Source organism: Camelus dromedarius, chromosome 8, assembly GCF_036321535.1.
Source record: "Camelus dromedarius isolate mCamDro1 chromosome 8, mCamDro1.pat, whole genome shotgun sequence".
In the NCBI taxonomy this organism is placed as follows: domain Eukaryota; kingdom Metazoa; phylum Chordata; class Mammalia; order Artiodactyla; family Camelidae; genus Camelus; species Camelus dromedarius.
In genome coordinates this window covers 15767220-15788619 of record NC_087443.1, presented here as the reverse complement: position 1 = coordinate 15788619, position 21400 = coordinate 15767220, and the positions used below count along the sequence as shown (strand labels likewise).

General features: G+C 51.0%; 1 pseudogene; it reads left to right on the top strand.

Annotated features, from left to right (window-relative positions):
- The window catches only part of LOC116156069 (zinc finger protein 532-like), a 61127-nt pseudogene that overhangs the window by 15530 nt on the left and 24197 nt on the right, over positions 1-21400 (top strand).

The window sequence follows — 21400 nt, the reverse complement described above, 5'->3', positions numbered from 1 at the left end:
GAGGCAGCCCAGGGGAGGAGCGGGGCAGCTCTGGGACCTGGGGCTTCCTAGGATGGAGTCTCGTCACTCGCACTCACCCAGAGCCCATCCTGGGCCCTGTTGGTGTCGTGGGGCACCTGCCCCTCATGCAGGGAGAAGGAGCAGGGGACTCCATGGACCAAGTCCTGACCCATGTGCTATGTGGAATCCTGCAAACACAGTGCCCAGCAGCCATGCAGAAATCTCAGAGCCCTGTCTGATTGTCTTGACTGGTTCTCAGACCCATAATGCATCTCCTGTCCTGACACACACAAATCACTCTCTGTAGAGACCTCCATCAGGGACAAAAAGCTGACAACGTGAGGGCCTTGGATTCCCAGTGGCACAGATGAGACCCCTCAGGAGTCCTCTTTCCCCCCTGCCAGCCCTGTCCTCAGGTGTGGCCATGACAGGACAGGGTTACCACGTGTTCAATAACCTGTTTCTGCCCAAAGGGGACACCTCCCCTCACATCCCCCTACGCTGAGATGGAGTGGGCCTGCCCAGGGAGGGCTCCCAGAGGAGACTGGGCCAGGACTGGCCTGCTCCAGGGCACCCTGTGTTACCTTAGGTGACCTCCTCGTAACAGATCAGAGGCGTCGGGATTGATGGTTCAGCCAACGCCTACAGCCTCTCAGAAACCTCTCACTCCAGGGTTTCCTGGAGGAGAAGCCCCGGGAGGTCATGAAACAGAGAAAATGTTTCTCTGTGAAATGTCTGCAGCCAAGTGAGCTGGCTCTGGGGCCATCACTAGAATGTGGGTGCCTGGTAACCAGGTTCCATTTCTGTTGGGATCTGTTGTCAAGGAAGTGACATCATTTCCTGGGGTCCACTTCCTGGAACCCCCTCCTCAGACAACACCTCCACACACAGCCCTCTGGGCTGCTGTCTGCTCACCCCTTCTCCTCGCAAACCCACATCTTCCACAGTTACAGCAGCCCCGCCCTCTCCACAGCTTCCAGGGAGGGTTTGTTTGCAACTGTGAGGAGACGACCTGTTTTCCAGACTCAAGTCCTCATTCTTACCTGTTCTCCATCTTGGATTTATTCTGGTGTTTCTCCAGGATGGTCTCCCCTACTGCACAGTAGGGTTGATTCTAACTTATATTTCTAGGGATGTCCTCAGATGCATGAGAAATAAGACCTGAAAAGTGTGGGAGTGGTGACACTTGTAGGTGATGCCTCCAACCCCCTGTTTTTTGTCTTATTAGCACCCTCACATCTGTTCCTCTCCTGACCCCACCCCCTAGTCCTTATTTAATGTCACTGTGCATGTGTGTCTATGTGTTTGTGTTTTTGTGTGTGTGATTTTGCACACCTGTAAGCCAGGGCTCACTCTCTGTGTGGCCTGCAGAAAACTGCCCTCACATGGGAGGGATGGACAAGAGCTTCCTGAGGTCTGACAGTTTCTAATTTCCAAAGCATACCTGAGGAAAGTGATTCAAGCCTTTGCCAGCAGGTCAGAGCACCATGACTCCAGGCCATACAGGTAGCAGGGGCTGGAGCTGGGATCACAGACTCACACAGTCTGGTTCCACTGTCCACACTCAGAACCACAGTGTTGGGGGCAGGGAGACTGTCCCCTTCACGGGCACACAGCCTGGCAGGATCACCTTCTCTGGCTGGACACACAGTGGTGCAGGGACAGATGGACAGTAGAAGGGTTGCTGTCACCAGAGATATTTGACAGTCTCATTTGGTGCTGCCTCTGTGTTCCTGTCCTCACATGCCTCTCCCCAAGTTCCAGCCCCAGTATAAACAATCACCTTCCCCAGGAACAATAGGATTTTTTATCCACAAGAGCAGGAAGACCCTCAGCCTTGGTGGAAACTCCCTGGGAATCAGTTTCTTCCAATGATTTCATGAGGAAGGTGTATCAAATTTGATCTACTCTCATAAGTGTCTAAGGTTCAGTTGGCTCCAAGCTGCCTTTTGGAACTCTCTTCCCACCCCTCCCTGATCTTTGCAGCAGCTCCATCTCCCCACCTGCTCAAACAAGAACTTCTAGGGCTCTGTCTGCTCCCTCTTTCTTCCTCACCCCACATGCAGTCAGCTCCTCCCCTGTCCCTGGGTCCCAACTCCAAATGCATTCATCGCCTCTCTGTATCTCCCTCCCCCTCCTGTCCAGGCCACCACTGACACTGTCCTGGATTCATGCTCTTTGCTTCCCTTTCTCACTCCCTCTGATCCAAAGGATGGAAGTTTAAAAGAGAAATCTGTTCCTGTCACTCTGCTAACACGAAGAAATGTCTCAGAGACACTTAGCGGAAAAGCCCCAATCCTAGCCAAGTCCTCAGAAGCATCCCCAGAAGGTAGCATCTTCATCCTTTGGGTTTACACAGTGATAAAATGCCGTGATACCCAGACAGAGTAAATCAATCAAAATTTAATTTCATTGACACATAAAAGAAGAGGTTTACGGGCAAGAAAAACTGCTCATGGAGATGGGTGTGTCCATGAACAGGGTGATCTGATTCGTTAGGGATTGTGTCTAGCTGGACGCCTGATTCTGGGGAAGGAGTTATCTGCCAGGTGAGCAAAGGCTCCAGGCAGATGTAAGTCCCCTAATCCCTGACTCTGGGAAAATGGGGGTTCAGCTCGGAGAGGCTGCAGGCCAGGCTGTACCTGACGTAGGATGGGATGAGATGGGAAGGGCTGAGCCTCTCACATTCATTTCACAGAGCATCTGGGGTCTCCACTTTGTAGCTCTTACCTCAGTAGGAATGGTGACACTTGGGTATCCCATCACCGAAGTGGAGCAGATGTGAGTCTGGGATCCAGTGAGACCTGGGACCACACCTCACTTGTGGACACCTGAAGCCCCATCCCTCATGAGGGCACAGAGTCACAGAGGCACTGTCACAGAGTGTGGTGTGCAGAGTCAAGGTGGATAAGCCTCCTGTGAGCTCCCTGGTGGCCAAGGGGACAAGGGCTTCACCCCTCAGTCTTGACTCTATTGTGGATCAGTGGCCCTCTGGCAAACCTATGATGCCCACTAAAGACATAATGGTTTACATGTCTCTGGTTGCCTAGGGCCACCTTAGGCCCCTGCTCTGTAGAGACATGTCTGAAAAGTAGTGAACTGGCCTCAGCATTCTCCCACCAGGACCCTTCTGGGAAATTCCATCCTGGCCCCTCCACTGACTCCTCCTTCACATCTTGCTCTCCTCCCCTCTGTGTTTCTATATGTGCGTCTACCTCCACACTTTATCTTTTGCTATTTTCTCAGTTTGGGATGTGCATTTTTTTCCCTTGACTCAGCTCATGGGCTCATCTCAACCCGTGTGGAGCCTACTGCAGGGACCTACAGGGCTTCTCATCATCAGATGGCAGAGGCAGAAAGACCTCTGGGCAGTGGTGGGAAGGACAAGGGGCCTCTGTGGTGTTCCATGTCCTGGGTGTAGAGCCTTGGCAGTGATCAGGGTGTGAAGGCCTGAGTTTTGCACTTGAAAAAGATAGCCTGGGTATGGTTCCCTGCTACTTGACCTCACTGCAATCATGCTACCTCTACCTAGCGTAAGGTCAAGAAGAACTTCTAACTGGGTTAGAATTATCACGTGCCTACTTTACTCACATACTGCAGGTGTCCAAACAAGTGTGTTTGTGGAATCCCTGACCCTGTGGCTCTTGATCTCAAGTTCGAGCCCCTAGAGGGTGAATATACTACCATGCTTCTGAGGTGGAGACAGTCCCCATAGGAACCAAACTGTCAGATAATAAAACCCATCCTTTATTTATTTCTCTTCTGTCTATAACTGTTCAGCCAGTGCACTATTGAACTTTCAGGGAATGAGAATGGAGACATGGAGAGTTTGTAGAGCCTGAGTGGGGCATGTTTTACAATTCAAGGTCAAGATAGGTTTCTAGAGGAAGTGCCTTTGTGTGAGCACCACACCCAACTGGACAGCTCAGCCTCCTGCATGCACGGTCAGTTTTCACTTTCTGCTCATTGGCCCCTCATTCTGGAAGTCACCTTGCCAGCCCATGTGGCTCCCTGCTGTTTCTCCAGACCAGCTTCTCCTCTCCCCTAGGCTGCCCCTGACCAACAGAGTCAGTCCCATCAGCCACTGCAAGGGCTGCCTCACTGCTCTCCAAGCCTGCACTGGGCCCCTCTGCACAGCCTCCCCCTCCATCTTTCCAGAGTAAAACTAGTCAATGTCTTCTGTGGCAGGCAGTTTGGGACGGATGGACAGACGGATGGACGGACACGCACACACACTAATTTTTCTTTTTGCTTTGGCTGGCTAAGCAGCATTCAGTGCCTGAAAGCCTCCCTTCTCCCTTGGTAACCCTCACTCAGCCTTTAGAACTGTCACCTTTCCAGGCAGCCATCCCCTGGCCCTTCCTCCCAGGCTAGATCACAGCCCAGGACATACCTGTGCATACATGCTGCTCGGGGTCCTTACCACATCTTTTAATAATCTGTTTAACTGTCTGCCTCTGCTCTGAGCGGGGAGTTCCAGGAAAGCATCTCTGAATCTGTCATGCCCAGCACCTGATCCTGATCAAGGTAGAGGCCTTGGAGCCAGGCCAATGACAGGGCTAATGGGTACTCCTGGGCTTCCAGGATGGGACCCTGGTAGAAGGCTCTGCCAGGTGCTTCTAGATCAAACTTCTGTGCAATCCTGGTCTGGGAAGGCTCAGCTGTCTCCCCAAAATCTTGGGTGTGCCTTGAAACTTGTGGGGGGGGGGTGGGGCAATGGGAAATGGTGGCTACTCTTCAGCCTTGCCACTTCCTCCCAGGCTGGAGCCCAAATAGTTTAACTTACATCTGGTGGTGATGGCTTGCCAGAAACATTCACTTAGCGGTGTAGAGAGCCCAGCTCACCCCTGGGTACTAGAAAGTAACTCTCAACCCCGGCTCATGTGTAAAAGGCTCTACGCAGGGTCAGAGTGTGAGCAGGCCAGCCGCTTGGAAAGCTCCTCACCTCCAGGCATTGAGGTGAGGGATGCACCGGTTTCTGGCCATGAATTGGGCTTTAGAGTCCAAGTGTCCTGCCTGACTGGCTGCTGAGCCCTGAGTTGTGGGGTGGGGGATGGGCCCCCACCCAGGTCCCTGGGGCCATTTAGGGTCCAGCTCACCACACCTCTGCTCCAGATGTTTGGCCATGGCAGGTCCCCTTGTATCCTGGTGCCTGGCTCAGTGTCTCTCCCCATCTTTGTCCTGGCTGTCCTTGGCCTGGCTTCACAAGGGCCTCTCTGCCCAGGGCGGGGGTTGTGACATGAGGCACTCAGCGGCTGAGATTTATGATCGCCAGGGGTCTCTGGGAACCCCCAAGAGCTGTCTGAGTCATACCCTTCTTCATCTTCATGTCCCTGGCAAATGGAGGGCGTGAGGCCCCGGGCTGCCAAGTCTCTGCACACCACAGCCCCGGCAGTTCCCCACCACCCTGCTGGCCTCAGTATCCCCCCAGTTGGGAGTGAGGAGCACCTGGTACCCTCTCCAAGCTGCGAGCAGGAGAGCACCTCAGGTCAAGGCTGAGACTCCGCAGTCACGTGGTCTAGAGGAGGGCAGAGGGGAGGGAGGCGGGCGGAGGGGGGGAGCGGAGCCAAGGGGGAGGGGGCGGGGTGTCCTCCGCAGTTCGCTCCTTTCAGGCGCCTGGACGCTGCCAGCCGCAAGCTGCTGCGCCGGCCTGGCTGCCGCTGCCACTGCCTCCGCTGCTTCTGAAGCTTCAGGAGCCTCGGGAAGCGCCGCCGCCGCCGCCGTTGCCGTCGCTAGCCGCCCCGCTGCACCAGCCTGGGCTCGGGCTGTCATGCTGCCGCAGCCTTTCCTGAAGTCCGAGTGGGGACCTGACCACATTGGGCTGGGTAGGGCACCGGGCGCAGGGGCGGGCACACGGGTGAAGATGCGCCGTGGGGCTCGGCTCTCCCCGGGAACTGGGGTGTAGCTGCTCCCGGACTAGCGCTTCCAAGCTCTGCACTGCCCTCAGCCTCGCCCTGGCCTGGGCAGATAAGCCGCACGCCCAGGGGACATGGAAACGCTGATGCTGTGACTTCTCCACTGGATATTCCAATGCCTGTCAGTGCAGGTCAGCTCCGTCATCCACCTCGGTGAGTGTAGTGGGAGGCAGGACTGAGGCTGAGCAAGGGGGGGCCCCAGCGGTGTGGGGGCCAGGAGACATCCAACCTTGGCTGTTCCTGGGCCTAGGGGCTTGGTGGGCGATGCTTCCAAGAAGGGCCAGGCCATGCCGCCCTGTGGGGGAGATGTGCATGAGCAGCGCCTTGCTCCCAAGGGCTCCCGCTGTTCCCCAGGTTTCCAGTACCCTGGGGGTGCCTTGTGACTTCTGTGGACACTGAGGGCCTTGGCTGTGTGCAACCTGGGGCTAGAGGCACATCTAGATCCTGGCTGGGCTTCAGGCTGGGTAGCACTAGCCTTTACTCTCAGCTCAGAGCAGCGGGGAGTTGGGGCAGACAGGGCCCTGGTCTCACCAAGTTGTCAGGGCAGGATCGAAGAGGCCCAACAAGAACTATGGGTGAATGTGGGTGGGTGGGTGTTGTCAGCGTGTGTTGCTGTGTACGTGCCTGGTACCATGTTGATGTCACTGTAAGAGGGCATTGGGGCCATCCTAGCTTGTGTTGGTGCGTGCATGACTGTCTCTCAGCCTGTTAGAGTGGACAGTGTCTGCCTGTTTCCCTGGTGGGTATCTGTGTATCTCTCAGTGTATGTATGGGTGTGTGTGTGTATCTGATTGTGGCGATGGAAGCCCAATCCTGGACAGTCCCAGAGTTTCCCGTGGCCTAAGTCTTGGGGCCTGGCAGATGGTGTAGGGGGTGAGAGCCAGGCGAGAAGCCTGGGCAGTGGTGTGTTGGGGGAGTGTGTGTGTGCAAGATGAGCAGGATGAGACCAATGGAGGGAGAACCAGGAGAGGAAAGAAGAGAGTACAGGAGGAAGGGGCCTGTGAATAGGGAGTGTGTGGGAGCTGGTAGCAGCGTGGGGAAATCCCAGAAAGTTGGGTGGGTTTGGGGGACTGACAGGGGTTGTTTTTGGGGAGCTCCTTGGCAGTAGCCTTTATGGAAGTTGGGAAAGACCAGGGAGCCCAGAGAAACTGGGGGTTGGGAGCTGTGAGAAGGCAGGAATGATGGGACAGGCCAGGCAGGGGTGTGAGGGGTGGTAAGGGACTGAATCTGGGCTGATGCACTGCAATCCCCAGGCAGAGACCTGGCCAAGCCTGCTTCCCAGTGGTGGGTAGTGGTGTCAGTGGGGCTTGGGTCCTGAGGTCAGCATTGCAGCTCTGGGTATAGCATGGAAGGGGACCTCCCTCCTCCTGCCCAGTCCCCAGCTTGGGGAATCATTGGGCCCAGCCCTGGGACTATGATGACCCTAAGGACCTGGAGAGGAGGGAGGACTCCAGAGCTGTCCAGGCTGCAGAGCCAGGCTCTGGCGAGTCTGACTGCTCTCAGGTGCAAGTGCACAGAGTTGGCCAAGGCAAGAATGCAAAGGTCCAGCTGGAGGCCACCCTGGAGGAGCTGTTCATGGTTTAAGAAAGGCCCCTTTTGGGCTCCTCAGCTTTGTTGTGTCAGAAGGCAATGAGTCTAGGAACATTCTCCAATCCCCCCTTCCAGAGACCCCCCAGTGTACGTGGAAGCAGAAAAAGTGGGGAGGGTTGGAGAGCAGGAGGCAGAGCCCAGGCAGCCAGACTGGCACTGAGCTGCCTGTCATCAGTCATCAAAAGCCCCTGCATAACAAAGCCCCCTGGCACAGGAAAGCCACTACGGACCTGCTTGCTCTGCTCTAGGCCAGCAGGGCAGAAGGAAGTCATTAATCCATTTTTGGGATTGGGGCCGGGGCCATTGCCCTGCAGGGAAATTTTCTGGCTCCTGGAATGGCACTCCTGGGGCCATGTCAGTGCCTTTAGGTGCTGCCTGAGGTCATGCCAGCTTGACTCAGTCCATTCTGTGGGGCATGGCTCATACATGAAGTGGCTTGATTGTGAGAGACTTGTGTGACCTGGTGGCAGCATGTGCCATGTGCATGTGTGACTCATGTCAGGTGTGTTGGCCTATGGGGGCGGGTGTATTTCTGTGCTGGTGGACCAAGGAGAACTTTAAACTATCCTCTCCACCTGAAACTCCAGCCCAGAATTCCCACCACCTGGCAACCTGCAGTCCTGCCAGCACCATGATCTGAAGGCCAAGGGTGGGGGTTGGGTGGGGAAGGTGAGGCCTTCTCTAGGCCTGGTCTTGACCCCTCCTCTCCTCCAGGTGCCATCTTCCAGGAGAATGTGGCCAAGGATGACGGCATTTCCAGCTGGCCGCACCAGACCAGAGCCTCAGCGATGACATCCTGCAGAGCTAGAAGATCACCTACTCCATCAAGGTCATTGAGGTCAACAATCCTTTTCAGGCCCTGCAGGAAGGTGAGTGGATGGCCGCTGTGCCCAGAGCTAACAGGGATGGGTCCTGCCATGTGGCAGAGCACTGGGGACCAGTGGGGTTGTTACCAGCTGGGCTGTGCAGGGCCCCCTGTGCCCCTGGGCAGTTGTGGTGTTATGCAAGGTACACGCTCTCTCCCTGGCCCCGCAAAGCCATGGCACAAGGAGTGCTCTGCACTGCGGGGCTGGAGTGGACAGCTTGTGAGCAGGTGGGCTGGGCTCCTTCCGGACTACCTTGCAGGCTTGTGAGGCTCATTTCCAGCTCTATGGGCCAGTGTGTGCTCCCAACGCTGGTGGCACAGGTGTGTGTGGCTCAGGGCCCTCTTTGTTGTTTTGAGTGTTTGTGGGTGGGTGTGTCTGTGTGCCAGGTGTCTGGGGTGGTGCCCCTCCCCTGACCTGGATGGGCTGGTGTCTTCTTCACTGCCTATGGAGGAGCCTCTGGCACCCAGTCCTGTGGTCTCCTCTCTCAGGAGCACAACCCTGGAGGCAGAGCATTTCATGGCCCCTCTGTGCCTTGGCCTGCCTTTTTCGGCTGCCCTCCTCCAGGTTTGGAGGAGCTGTGCTCTCTTGCCATCCCTGCCTGGGCCAGAGGTGGGCGCTGTTTGACCAGGAAAGGAATGGATTTGCACCAGGCCAGGCTGAGGGGAAGAAGAGCAGGGAAGCAGGTTGATATTGATCATGTGACTCACAGAGAGGCTGCCTGGAGCCACCTGTGTGGTCCGGGGCTCTGGGAACCCATAGCCTGTCACTGCCTGGAACTGCAGTCTTGCTGCAGCCTCACAGCTCTGAGTGTGCATCTGGGCCAGAATCCAGCCAGCCTGGCCCAGCCCCCAAGCAGCGGGCCACAGAGCCCATAACTTGCTTTATTTGGTGGGAAGGGGTCAGGCAGAGCTGGGTTCAAATCCCAGCTCTGTGACTGATGTGCTGTGTGATCTTTAAAGGTCATTAGCCTTGTTCTAGCCTCAGTTTCAGTGTCTGTGAAGTTGGGCTACCTCAGTGTTGTGGTGGTGGATCTAGAGAGGTGATGTATGCACAGCAGGCAGGAGGCTGTCGGCAAGCAGCTGTCCACTGGGGTGCCCAGCAGCGGCGTGCTGAGCCCCATGGTGGGGTTAAGGGTTTGGGCAGTGGCACATTGCACCCTATGTGGACCTTGGTTCTCTGTGTCCTGGCTACCATTTGCTCTGTTCTCCTGTTCCCTGGAAAAGAGTGCATGACACTCCTTGGTCTCTGGGCCCTGCCTGGGTCTACCAACCCCCAGGTCAGGGCAGAGACATGGACCCCGCTGGCTAGACACCATCCTCCCGAGGCCCTTGGCTACAGCTCTTGGCTCAGTCTGTCCATGTACCGGCCCTGACATGGCATGAGCCCCTGCAGGCTGAGCCCGGGCCTGGCCTGGCAGGCTGTCTCTGTGCTCTCTCCTCCCCACACAGCCTTTCTTCTTGATGCAGAGGCAGAGGCATTAGGTCTTGCCTTAGCTCTGCTCCTGGACTAGGGCTGGGGCCTTCTTTCCATCCTTTTGTCTGAGTATCCAGAGGCCTGGGAGGAAGGGAGGGGCCACACTCTGGAACCTAATCTGAGCTCCAGGCCCAAAGTTTTAAGACCTGAACTTGGCACTGGGCTGGGCTCCTGGGGCTTGTCACAGAGGTGCCCATCTTGCAAGACTGGTGCCAGGTGCTGAGGGGCCCTGACTTGGCTCAGCCCCGGGGTCCTGGCTGCCTTCCGTGTCATGGCTGCAGACATCAGGTGCTGCTCCCCGTCAGTCCTGGGTGGTTCCAGGGCCCCTGCCCTCACTAACCACTCCCTCCATCCTGGGCTCTTACTTAGGGCGTTGGCCCCCCAGGGCCTCAGGGCCCATACATGTGGGATGAGATCCCTGCAGCTCCGAGGGCCATTACACTGAGATACACTGGCCTAAGGCTCTCTGTACCCCACAGCCCTTTAAATGTTTAAAGACAGCCACTGTGCCCCGCAGACTTTTTCAGGCTTCACATCCTGCAGCCTGAATATTTCTCACTTGGTTCTCTTTTGGATTTGTTCATTCTGTCCTTTCCCCACTTAACACACAGCATCCCTGATGTCTCTTGATACGGGACTTAATTTGCTGACCTCAGCTTTCCTGCCTACAAAATGGGGATAGTGGTACCTCCCTTAACAGGTTGTCTCCAGGACCAAATTAGGTAATGACAGTGGAGAACTAAGCTGGTGCCTGGCACTAAAGAGGCGCTCAGGAAACAGGAGCCACAGTTACTGTCCTCAGGTTGTCTGACCAGTGCAGAGGGAGAGGCATAGTCACTGCTTGCCCTGGATGCTCTGCTGACTCTAATGAAGTCCTAGTTAGTACTCCTGCTATGGGTCTGGGTGAGGCTCAGGTCCTCAAGCCCAGAACTTTTGCCCAAGAAAGGGTGATGCATCAGAGAACCCCTCCTGGAGCCTGTGCAGGTGACTGATTCCAGTGTGTGACTTCACACCTGCCTGTTTATAGTCCAGCCTGCTCAGAGCTTGTGAGTCTCAGTCATGCCTTCCAGAGGGTTGCCTCTCCTTCCCAGCCCTGAGCCAGCCCGCAGGGTGTCTGCATCTCTCTTACCCACCTCCAAAATGCTCAGTAGGCCAGGCCCAGCCTGATCCCACTGCTCAGCTCCCCAGCTTACTCTGTGGCTCCACATGGGGTCACTGGGCAGTAAGGAGGGGACACGGGATCTTGTCTGTGGGGAATCACTGATGTACCACAAATGGCTGCATTTCTGCCCCAGACTCCATCCTGTGTTCTGTTTCTACCCATGTACACTCTTTATATATGGACTTTACAGAATCACAGCACATGGGGTCTTCTAGGGCCTGGACTCCAGACTTTTCCATTCCTCCTTCCTTCACTGTAGAAGCCTTGTGGGCAGTCACCTGGGTGGCCCTGGGAGCCAGTCCAGGAACCTCACTGAGGGGAAGAATGAGGTGTGCTTGGCAACTGTGGTCTAGTACAGGCTCCTGGGGATGGCCTGTTAAAAAGCAGAGGCATCTCTCAATCCCCAGTGTCTATGGACCCCTGTGCCCAGGGCTGTGTGAGCATCATCTCAGACAGCCCTGGGGAGCGTGGGGGAGTATACAGAGAGCAGAGGGAAGCAGGGTTTGCCTCACAAGTGTGAACGAGCCTCGGAAGCTAAGCAGGGTCGGGCCTGGTTAGTACTTGGATGGGGGAAACGTGAAGGATTGGTAGCCGAGCCAGCATTCTCCCTGTTCCTTGCCTGCCCTCCCACTATGCACGTGACCCTCACCCTATCTCAGGCCTTTGTCCAGTTCTCACCACCTCCACCGACATGACCCCAGCCTCAGCCTGGATCCCTGTGGTCACTTACTGTTCCCTGCCTCTGCTCTCCCTCCCAGGCCTCTGTCCATGCAGCAGCCAGCGTTACCTGAAAAGTTAATTCAGTCACCTTCCTCTCCTATTGAAACCCTTCAGTGGCTCCTTGCAGTACTGAGAACAAAATCTAGACGCCCTTATCAGGGCCTGAAAGCCCCCATGTACCCCCAAAAGGGCTGAGCTCACCTGCTTCGCTGCCGCCACACCTCTTGACATCTCTGCTGCAGCCACGTTTCGTTTCTTCCTGTATCCCCAACAGGTGAAGCAGGCTCCCACCTCGGGGCCTTTGTGCATGCTATCCACCCCCACCTGGAAGGCCCTTCACATGACAGGCTCCTCCTCAGCTCAGCTATTCCTCAGATCTCACCTTCTCAGAGAAGCTCCCCTTGGCTCCAAGATGGGCCCCTCTCATTCCCTGACAAAGCCTTCTTTTCCTTCTTTGCCAGCTTCCCCACCTGCAGTTATGTTATTCGTTTATTTGTGAGGAGCATCAGGTCTGTGAGGGCGGGGACTCTTCTGTCTCATTCACTGCTCAGTTCCTAGAGCCAAGCCTGGTGTGCTGTCGGTCATGGGTGGTCAGTAAAAGCCCCTGGATGGATAATAGGACAGATGGACACATGGAACCTCTGTTCTCTGAGACCCCCTCAAGCTTGGGGTCATGCTCAGAACCACTCGTGGTCCCACAGCATGTGGGGCTTGTTGCATTTATAGCTGCCCCGTCCTGCCACCTCATGCTGGCCTTTCCCTCCTGGTCAGCTTCTGGATTTGAAGAAGCTGGCAAGAAATAATAGGAGGTGGTGGCACAGCCTCTCCCTGGCAGTGGCCACTTCCATGGGGGATACTAAGTCCCAGCACAAAGGCTACAGTCACATTGAGGAGGTTTCCCATGCTTACCATCTGGAGCAGGGAATAATTTTGGGGGACTCATTTCTCAAAGGTGTTTCCCCACCTGAGCTGTTCTGTCAGGGGCTCAGGGCCATTGGTCTGTCCATCCCCTCTGAGATGTGCCTATGGGGATGGGACTGGGTGGTGAGGGAAGGGAGGTTACCCAGGGGAAGTAGACGCTCATCCTGGGCTCCAGGTGCTGGCCTTGGGGTCTGTGTAGCTTGATTGCTGTGTGGGTATTGGGTATAAGCTGGGATCTGGGTTCTTCCAGATCCACTCTTTTTTTTTTTTATTGAAGTATAGTTGATTTATAATGTGTTGGTTTATTTTGTACAGCACAGTGGTGGAGTTATGCATGTATAGATATTCTTTTCATTGTAGGTTATTACAGGTTAGTGAGTATAGCTCCCTGTGCTCTACAGCAGGACCTTGCCATTTATCTGTTCTGTATATAGTAGTTTGTATCTGCTCATCCCACACTCCCTATTTATTCCTTCCCTCTGCTTTCCCCCTGGTAACCATAGTTTCTTTTCTGTGTTTGTGAGTCTCTTTCTGTTTTGTAAACATGTTAATTTGTGTCTGGGTTTCCACTGTTGTCTCCCACCTGGGAATCCTCTGGTGGGCTCAGGAGCCCACTGACTCTGGCCTCAGTCTCCACATGTGTGAAATGGGGATGATGACTTGGGGAGGGAGAGAGAGGAGCAACTGGAGGTGTGGGGCTGGCGAGCATGGCTGCTTGAGCTGCCAGGTCCCTTGCCCCACACTCCTGCACAGTGGGTAAGCAGTGCCCATTTGCAAGAATGCAGCTGCCGACTCTGCCACGTTGGCCTCTGAGGAATCAGGAATTAGAACCCTCCAGGTGAGCCAGGGCTGAAGGGGCTTTGAAGCTCTTTAGTTAATGATGGAATCCTCATCAGGAGGAGCCTGGGGAGCACAGCTCTGGGGTCCAGCTGTGTCAGGCTGCTTAGCTCCTGGACCTTCATTAAAGGGAGGACAGCCTGCGTCTGTGATGAGTATCAGCACCCACTGAGCAGTGCTGGCGAGTGCTCCAGGGGAGCTCCTAGATGGCGGGGTGCAGCTGGACAGGGACTGCGTGCCAGCTCTGCTCCAGCCTTGCCTCTGGGACACTCTTCAGGAAGCCCTCCCTGGCTGCTCTGTTACCTGAGGGGTCTGGGGCTTTCTCTTTGCAGCCATGCTATCCCGCCCATCTCCCCGCATGTCTTAGGGGTCACCTGTGGGATCTGGGAGCACAGGCACCATTTTTTGTGTCTCACAACACCCAGCAATGCAGGACCAGAGCAAGTATTTGTTGAGTGGCTGTGTGACTGTACCTATGGCATGTACATGTGTGGGCCTGCAAACACACAGGAGTGCTTGCCTATGTGTCCTAGTGAGCTCCCAGGCATAACACCTGCAGATGGGCTGAGACCCTGGTGGTGGGAGGGTCCAAGGATCATCTACTTAGAGAGCCCCTTCCTGTCAGGACCCCATTTCTGTGACAAGAAGGCTGAGCTATGGTGCCCTGGGTGATGTGGAGAGTTTCTGCCTCACATGTCTGAGAGGTGGTAGCTGTTGCCCCCCTGTGTGCTTGTGGGACTGCTAAGTTGGACCACCTGAGAATACCACCCCCTAGCCTTACACCAGGGGATCCTGCTGAGGGCCTGAAGTCACTCTCTGTGTTAGTTACATTAGTCATGTGGGTGTCAGGAACACCTGTACCAGCCTAAGAAAATATGGATGTTTAATCAGGCCATATAATGGAAAAGGCCTCAGGTTGTATAACTTCAGGCATGGCTGGATCCAGGGGCCCAAATGGTATCCTTGGGACTTTGCCTCCTTTTCCACACACCCTGCCCCTGCCTTCCTGGGATTGGGCCTTCCCTCCCAGGCAGCCTTATCCATTCAGAGCCCCCAGGCTGTTGCAGGCTCATGTCTAATCAGCCCAGCCCCCTGGTGCTTCCCCACAGGAAGAGGGAGAATGTTTAACAAGAGCCTCCCAAGGGTCCCAGGATCGCTGCTCATGGGCCTGGCATGGAGACAGTCTCCTCCGGATCAGTCCTGGTGCCAGTGGAGTGGGATGCCCTGGTTCCTCCCCAGCCCCTGGGCTGAGAGTGAAAGAGGCAGAGCGGACATGGGTGGTGTCACCTAAAGAAGAGAAAGGAGGCTGGGTCCACACAACACCAGCTTGCCCTCCGCCTTCTGTTTGCTGCCCCCCGGGAAGTGAGAGTGGCCATGAAGCATGGGGCTTCTCTGCCCATCCCCAATGTGCTCTGGGGATCGGGGTTGGGCTGGAAGCCATGGGGCCACACCTGGTGACCAAACCTTTCTTCACAGGTGGATTCCAGGAGACCTCAGACTTTGAGGATTTGAAAGCTCTCTGGGGCGGGCTGTGTTAGGAGGGAAAGAGCCATGCTTTGAGCTGTTTGCTGTGCCCATGGGGTCAGGAAGGAGACCAGATGAGGCTGGGCGGTGTGGGAAGGCTTTCTGGGGGAGGAACACTTGCACTGGCCCAAAGGTCAGGAGGCTTTGAGTAAAGGAAGTGAGTGTTTCAGGCATGTAGGATAGAGTGGGCTGAGCTGTGGGTGGTGTTTTGGGCAGTGAGGGAAGGGTTGGGATCAGCCTGGTGGGGCATGGGCTCAGGGGTGAGAAGGGAGAGGACCCTGGGTCTGAACCGCTCCCTCCCAGGTTTCCTGAGAGTCCCTGTGGATGTGGTGTGACTGGGACCTCCCTTCACACCCTTAAGTCCTGAAGGGAGAGGGACCTGATGACCAGGAGGTGGGGTGTATTGCTCTGTGGCCTCCTTCAGGTCCTGGGGTGTCTGCGGTCCTTCTCCTAACTGTGTGTGATGTGAACATCCTATTTCCAGGAAGGGGTGGGACAGTGGGTTTTGGCCTTACACACTGTGCCCCCACTTTATATGTAGCCACAATCCATAACCTTGGCCCCTGACTCAGCCTTTTCCACCTGGGAGGGTCTTTCCTATCCCCACGCCCTGTTGTGGGCAGGGCTGTCTGCTGCCTTAGGGATGGCTCATTTGTGGTCACCCCTGAGAGCTCACCCAGGTTCCAAAGGAGGGGGAGAAATCCCAGGTTGGCAGCAGGAGACCAGGCTTTACCCCATACCCCAGGCCAGCTCTGCTCATCCTTCTGTCTGGTGGGGACTTTGCCCCAGGCTACCGTGTACCCTGAGGGGCTGGACTGACCATGGCAGAATTAGGAGTGCAGGAGGGAGCTGCCTTATTGACAAGGGCTCCCACATCCTCCTGGTCAGGTTCTGTCCTGCTCTGAATTATTGAATAGAAATCCTCCACACCATGAGGCAGAGCTCTCAGGGCTGCCTAATCTCATTAAGAAGTCCCCTGAGAGTCTCACTAGGTGGCTGGATGCTCAGAGAGGTTTATCTCTGCCACAGGGTGGTTAGGCCTCAAGAGTGTGGACCTGGGATCAGGCCCCTACCCCGCTGCCCTCCAAACTCAGGCTTAGGCAGAAGTGATGCTTTACAGCTCTGCCAGCCACCAACAGTTCTTAATCAGTTATGGTTTGCTAGGCTTAATTACTTTAAAATTATTAATTTCAGCTGGAGAAAGCAGGCAAAGGAAGAGGAAGAAATGGGACCCTCCTTAGGGCCGTGAGGCTGGGCCAGGGCTGATGGGATGGTTTCCAGCTGGGCCAAGACCACTCTCTGGGAGAGCTCTGGCAGGCTGCCCATCCTGCCTGCTGGATGTGGCAGGGACAGACCAGTGGGCTAAGAGTATGATCTGTGCTACAGGAGAACTAGCCAGCCCAGGGGCCCTGGGAGCACAGATACAGTGTCTTATGTAGTTTGAGAGCAACCATGGGAGGCATTCTGGAAGAAGTGACTCTTGAGCTGAGTCTTGAGGTGGGTATTCAGAGGCTTGATCAGACTAACATTCAAGATGTTTGATGAGACCCCTAGGTATTGATGTGCTGTTTCATCCAATGACACAAAGTCAAGTTGTCATGTCTATATTTGAGGTGGTAGCAGCAATGTTCAGTGATTACATTGGTTAGTCCTTTTGGGGGTGAAGAAGTATGATTTTTTAATTACATCATTTCTTTTTCATTTCTTGCTGGTTTAATTTTGTAAAGAGACACTTCCCTTCATCTACTGTTCGGCCACCCATTTAAATAGTTCATAGAGGAGAGGCACATTAGATGCTTCTTTCTTTTCATTCACTTATCCATTATCAAGACAATGAATTGCTACCCTGTCATCCTGCAAAGATGATGAATTAATTTTAAAAACCAAAATGAAGTCAAGGATTAAAACCTGTTTGATGGATTACAATGTACTGCAATTATTGTATTTGCTGGTGTTCAAACTGTCTCATCTTGTCACCAGTGGTTCTCCAAGAAACCTTATTTTCTTTTAGCAGGAAATAATATTGAATACTAAATATCTGACACAGGTATCCCCCCTGCTTCTGGCTTGAGCATTGTTTCTAGGTCTTTTCAGTGGGAAGTGCTAGGTATTACATATATGAGAAAATTCTCTGTTGTTTGTACAGATACGTCCAATTCAAATTGAGAACTGTGAGATTTTTACTTAACCTCTTCTGTGACATCTGTATCTCCTTTCTTCCTCACTGGTAAATCTGATTCTCAAAGGCACAGGGAATAATTGAATTAGAATATCCAACTAGTCATTTGTTTCACCTCAGTGGATGCACACCCAAGTTCAGATGAACAATATCCATATTACCATATAAGACCTCAGTGAGAGAAATTGAAGACAATAGGAATAAATGGGAAGATATTCCATCCACATGGATTGAAAGAGTTAATATTGTTAAAATGTCCATATACCCAAAGCAATCTACAGACTTAGTGCAATCTTTAATATAATCCAATGGCATTCTTCACAGAAATAGGACAGACAATCCTAAAACTTGTATAGAAACACAAAGACACCCAATAGCAAAAGCAATCTTGAGAAAGAAGAACAAAGCTGGGGACATCACATTCCCTCACATCAAACTATATTACAAAACTGTAGTGATCAAAACAGTATGCTATTGACATAAGCACAAACCCACAATTGAATGGGACTGAATACAGAGCTCAGGAATAAACCTATGCATATATTGTCAGTTACTGCAGTCAGTTTACAATAAATGGTAAGAATACACAGTGGGGAAAGGACAATCTCTTTAGTTAATGCTGATGGGAATGCTGGACAGCCACAAGCAAAAGAAGGAAACTGAGCCACCATCCACAAAAATTAACTTAAAATGGATTAAAGCCTTGAATGTAAGATCTGAAACTATAAAGCTTCTAGAAAAAATAAGGCAGTCAGCTTCTTGTTAGCCCTGTGATAATTTTTTTTTTTTTTTGGATCTGCCTCCAGAGCAAAGGAAACAAAGGCAAAAATAAACAAGTGGGGCTACATGAAACTCAAAAGCTTCTGTGCAAGAAAGGAAACCATCAACAAACTTTAAAAGCTCCCTCTCAATGGGAGAAGTTGTCTGAAAATCACAGCTGTCATGTGGATAATATCCAAAACATATGAGAAATCATACAAATCAACAGGAAACAAAAAATAAGCAGTATGTTTATAAAATGGGTAGAAGATCTAAATATTTTTAAGGAAGATGTACAGATGGCCAATAGGTACATGAAAAGAAGCTCAGCATCACTAATCATCAAGGAAATGCTAATGAAAACCACAATGAGACAACACTCACACTGAATACAATGGCTATTATCAAAAAAAAAAAAAAAGGCCCAAGAGATTACAAATATTGGAAGGATGTTGAGAATAGGGAACCCTTGTGCACTACTGATGGGAATGTACATTGGTGCAGTCACTATGGAATACAGAATGGAGTTTTCTGAAAAAATTGAAAATAATACTACCATACAACACTGCTATCCACTTCTGATATTTATCCAAAGAAAAGGAAAACACTAACTTTAAAAAAAATTAATGTACAGTCAGTTACAATGTGTTAATTGCTGGTGTACTGCTCAATGTGAGTCATGCATATAAAGAAAATACTTGAAAAGATACATGCACCTGTATGCTCACTGCAGCATTATTTACGACACCCAAGATACAGAAACTACCCAGGTGTTCGATGACAGAGTGGATAAAGAAATGCTGATACAGGTGTACAATGGAATATTCAGCCAAATAAAAGAATGATATCTTGCCATGTGATAATATGGAAGGACCTCGAGAGCATTATGCTCAATGAAATAACTCAAAGAAAGGCAAATACTGGAGGATTTCACTTATATGTGGAATTTAAAAAGAGATCCAAGCTCATATACATAAAGAGAACAGATTGGTGGTTGTCAGAGGCAGGAGGTGGGTACGGTGAAATGGGTGAAGGTGAAGAGGAACTAACTTCCAGTTTTAATACAAATGAGGCATGAAGATGTAAGAAGCAGCATGGTAGCCATACTTAATAATAATATATGGCATATTTGAAACTTGCTAAGAGAGTTGACCTTCAAAATTCTCATCAGAAAAAAGAAACTGTTTACACATGTATGGTGATAGAGGTTCATCTAGACTTCAAATAGGAAAGAACAAACCTGACTCCATATTGATCTGTTTCATTTTAACCTTTGTATTCTATTGGCTTTGCTATAAAGTAATCACTAAAAGAATGTTGTCTCTAGCCTGAAATGTACAGGAGAGCCTATTCTCAAGACTCTGACCCCTAAAGAAGAACACCTTTCCCTTTCCATTCACATAATTTGCAAAACAGAGAAAAACATTGGTCTTGTGGAGATTTATAGAAACACTGTGACCAGATCAACAGCAGCAAAGAAAGTATTCAGGTTCCAGGAGGTTTGCACCAACCAACCACAACCACTCCCCTTTTAGTATAAAAGAAACATGAATTTGAACTCGAGTAAGAACGTTTTTTGGGACACTAGTGTGCTATTATCTCCACCTGCTGGTTTTCTGAATAAAGTTGCTATTCCTTGTCCCAGCAACTCCTCTCTTGATTCACTGGCCTGCTATGTGGCAGACAGTACCAGCTCAGACTCACCAGCTGACTTGTTTTGGTGATTATTTCACAGTATTTACAAGTATGGAATCATTATGTTGCACGTTTGAAACTGACCTAATGTTGTGTACCAACTATACCTCAATAAATAAATAAATAAATAAATAAATAAGTAAAAGCTGCAGAATCCTAAGATAAATATAATATAGAACTAGCTGTGGCTTCTGAAAAGTTAAAACTTTAGTTGCATCACATGTCAGTTGTCTCCTTCCCATTCCCTCTGTGTTTGTACCATTTCTACATTCTCAGAACATAAAGCCATTAGGAGATAGGCTGGGACCTGGTACCCTTTCCCTGAGTGCTTGTGTTGATTTTGTGGCAGAAAAGGCTAGCGGCTCCATGTCTGCTATAGGGCCAGGTACTGTCTGTCTTCTGTCTAGGATGTGTATTTCTGTATTTCAATTATTCTTTATGATTTTATTTTTTTAATGTAATTTTATAAGGCACCAAAGTAAGGTGGAAACAGTTGACCTTTTTCTCATTTCTCTAGTCTCCTACAAAAGCTCTATATAATGCCAGACGTTGAAACCATCCAGACTCAGAACTACCTGGGCCACCAGTAGCAAACCTCAGAGTGTCACGGTAAGTGAGCTGTGCTTTGCCACTTCATGTTTATGTAATGAATTATAAATTAATTAATCAGTTGCTATCTTCATTCATAATTTGAGAGTCTCTGGCTTTTCTAATAGTTTATTTGTGACTTCCTCACTAAAATTTAGTGGCTTTAGTTTTATTCATTGGAAAAGTAAAGATTGTGGACAGAATAACAGAAATTCTGGTGTTACTAGCTTATAAATGAAAGCCTCAAAAAATATTAGACTACTTTACTCCTGACCCACACTTTATGGAAATGCAGTATTGTGTATTTCATATTTGTATTAAGAGCTGTATTATAAATTACATTAATCTTCAAGTGGCTTTGAGTGATTAATTTGCTTTCAGAGCAGAACTTTTTCCTGCATTCCAGTAATACCTTTCAATTCAAAACACATTTGAAACAGATTCTTATCAAATTATTTTCTTCAGAATAACTGATAGGACCATATATTAATACTTCTGATTAACGGTGACACTTCAGCCATCTGGAGCAATCAAAGAATGAGTACTTTATAATAACAAAAATAGGGATAGAAATCATTCTAAAATACAATGTACAGTTCCTTGTCTTCTTAAGTTGATATATTATACTCCTTTTACTAGTATAGAACCATTATTGTGCAGATGATGGCTGGTTTTTCCTACCCTAATATACAAATGCCTCTATTTAAAAATTTTTCTATCTGTTGTAGTTTTCCTGTCCATCCTGAGCTGCTTCTAAGTGCTATTTATGTATGTAATTGTGTTCCTTCTAATGGTCTTGGGGACACATAACAAATTGTATGAAATGTAAGGTCAAAAAGACCAGAAGGAATTCCTGAGTGGTTCTTTTGTGAATAAAGCATTTTGGGTCTCACCTTGTAGGGCATAAAATTTTTAAACTATCCCTAGCAACCTTTATCTTTGGCAGGGGGAGAGGGGATTATTATTCTTAAACTAAATTTGCCAATTAGATGAGATGTTGCTATTTTTATATATTTATTTAGAACAACTAATTTAATACCTTTATTAATATGTGAGGCTGTCTTCAAAGGAACCAAATCAAAAAGATGATGGAGTTCTTAAGGCTCCTGCACCACCACCCAAAGTGATAAACACTGTGATAAACACTGTGACAATACCTCCTCAGCTCTAC